General features: G+C 30.7%; 1 pseudogene; it reads right to left on the bottom strand.

The window, feature by feature from the left end:
• Nucleotides 1-1,640: 1,640 nt before the first annotated feature.
• Nucleotides 1,641-2,428, bottom strand: LOC101134438 (large ribosomal subunit protein uL2-like; annotated as a pseudogene).
• Nucleotides 2,429-3,309: the final 881 nt, after the last annotated feature.

Genomic DNA, 3,309 nt, shown 5'->3' with positions numbered 1-3,309 from the left:
AAAAATATATAAATTTATATATTATATATAATATATGAAATATATAAATCTATATTATATATAAATTTATATATTATATATAATATATGACATATATAATATAGATTTCTATATAAACTTATATATTATATATTATATGAAATATATAAATATATATTTATATGAAATATGTATTTATATAAATTTATATATTTATATTTGTATATATTTATATATTTATATTTTTATATATTTATATATAAATTGATATATTTATATATTTATATATTTATATATTTTAATATATTTATATATATTTATATATATTTATATACATTTATATATATTTATATACATTTATATATTTATATATATTTATATACATTTATATATATTTTTATATATTTATATACATTTATATATTTATATATTTATATACATTTATATATATTTATATATTTATATACTTTATATATACTTATATATTTATATACATTTATATATTTATATATTTATATACATTTATATATTTATATATATTTATATACATTTATATATATTTATATACATATTTATATATACATTTATAGATATATTTATATATATTTATATATATATTTATATAAATATATAAATATCTATCTATATATATTTATATAAATATATAAATATCTATCTATAAATTTATATATTATATATAATATATAAATTTATATATTATATATAATATATGAAATATATATAAATATATATTTATATATGAAATATATTATATATAATATATATTTATATATAAATTTATATATTATATGTAAATATATATTTTTATATACGTACTTATATATACATATTTATATATATTTATATATTATGTATAAATTTATATATGTAAATTTATATATTTATGTATTATATATAAATTTATATATATAAATTTATATATTTTTATATATATAAATTTATATTATATATATTAATTTATATATTTATATATTTTATATATATAAATTTATATTATATATATTGATTTATATATATTTATATATAAATTTATATATAAAAAAGATGTGAGAGTTGTAAGATGATTATGTTTTTGTAAAATAAACAATGGTAAATTAATATATATGCTTATATGTGCTTATGAGAAAGATAAATACCACTTCATGAATTGGCTACACAGTGAGGGAGGGAGATGTACTATTGGTAATGTATAGAGATAGAGTGGGGAACTGGAGGAAGAAGAGAGACAAGCAAAAACCCCACAAAAGACAGCACTTACAAAAATTCAAAGTAAAACAACATATACAATATGATTGATTTTTAATATAAAATTATGTATATGTATGTATATATACACACACAACTACGTATGTGCGTGTAGATTTATATTGATAGAGAAATGCACGAACATATGGTTACTAAATGACTAATGTTTTTTATCTCAGGCTGGTGGGATTTAGGTGATATATAATCTCTTCTTTACCCTTTTATGTACCACTCAACTCTTTTACAATAATCCTATATTTATATAACAAAAAACTCATACTACATCTGTTTCAACTGTGGAAAAACATTTAAGAGAGTTAGGAATGAATATTATCTTTTATTTGTATTTATTTATTTATTTTTTGGTGGCAGAAGGACAAACTTTACTGAGCCCCTCATCACTAGTTCTCTTTCTCCTGCACAGTTTTGGCTCCCCGGAGACGTCCAGTCTGGCGGACAGCAATGAGACCCACTTTGCGGTCAGCGGAGGCATCTCTGCGGATGGTGGAGGGCTTGCGGATGGTGGAGGGCTTGCCGATGTGCTGGTGGTTGCCACCTCCGAAAGGATGCTCCACAAGTTTCATGGCCACACCCCGTACTCGTGGCCAGCAGTTCCTCTTTGCCTTACATTTGTGGTGGGCCTGGCCAGCCTTCAAGATGGCTTTGTCATTTCGGCCACCTCTGGCCACTACACCACCCACAGCTCTGTTGGCTGAGGAAATAACCTTTTTGGCGCCAGAGGGCAGCTTCATGGGTCTTCTGAGTCTCAGGGTTGTGGGAGATAACGGTGGCACCGTTCCCTGATGCCCGAGGCAGCTTGCCACGGTCTTCAGGCTTCTCCTTCCAGCAGCACACGGTCGTACCCTCAGGCATGGTGTCCACAGAAAGAACACTGCCAATGTTGAGCTGGACCTTCTTGCCGCAATACACAAACTGACCCATGTGAATACCCTCAGCGGCAATGAACAGCTACGTCCACTTCTTAAACCGGTACGCATCCCCGAAGACCACCTTGGCGAGGGGCGCGCCGCAGCCCAGGTAGTGGACAGCGCCCTTCACGGTGCTCTTGTAGCCGCTGGGGGAAGTCCACAGCGCGCAGGCGCGCTGTGCCCTGACGGTGCTTCACCTGCGCGCGAAACGCAGACCCGGCGCCCTTCGGCTGTCCACAGACCATGAGGCCCATGGCGACGGGTCCTGCTCACAAGCGCGGCCGAAAGACCGAATATGATATTTCGGTCTCACTGTAACCTCCACCTCCCGGGTTCAAGCAGTTCTCTGCCTCAGCCTCCTGAGTAGCTGGGATTACAAGCGCCCGCCACCACGCCTGGCTAATTTTTTTGTATTTTTAGTAGAGACGGGGTTTTACCATCTTGGCCAGGCTGGTCTTGAACTCCTGACATTGTGATCCGGCCGCCTCGGCCTCCCAAAGTGCTGGGATTACAGGCGTGAACCACTGTGTCCGGCCAAATATGACCTTTTAAAATTACTAACACATCAGTTATATAAAACAATTCTACTATTTAAACTACAAGTATAGTTCAAACCATATAAAGCAATTCTACTATTTAAACTGCAAGTATAGTTCAAACCCCTCAAAGTTAGTTTTTAAATATTGAAGGTAATAGCACAGAATATGAACCAATAGTAAAACTTCACTAATTAATACTATTTGTCAAGATCTATCTAAATTCCTGAAAGCACTGAATTATAGAATGTGAAGAAATGTCATTTTATTAGCTCCAAGCTATTTAACAAAAGAGAGAAAGCATCAGTTCAAGTAGAACAATTACATTTATTCACTGTTCTGTAGTTCATTATAAGAGAATAAGACTTTGTGCTATTGCATCTCAAAATGAAGACTTCTGCACCCTCCCTAAGACCTTATCAGTTGAACGAAGTTTGTGGTAGATTCTTATGTTAACTAAGTTTGAGTCACTGTTGTTTGCATTTTTTAAGATTGTGTAGTACAACTAAATAATTTAATTATCACAACCATAGCAATCCAACATAGAAAGATAAATGACTTGTTTGCACCATTGTTCAAAAAAAATCTTCTACTATTTT

Source organism: Gorilla gorilla, chromosome 2, assembly GCF_029281585.2.
Source record: "Gorilla gorilla gorilla isolate KB3781 chromosome 2, NHGRI_mGorGor1-v2.1_pri, whole genome shotgun sequence".
NCBI lineage: Eukaryota > Metazoa > Chordata > Mammalia > Primates > Hominidae > Gorilla > Gorilla gorilla.
The sequence above is the reverse complement of the archived record's forward strand: the minus strand, read 5'-3'. Positions and strand labels throughout refer to the sequence as shown.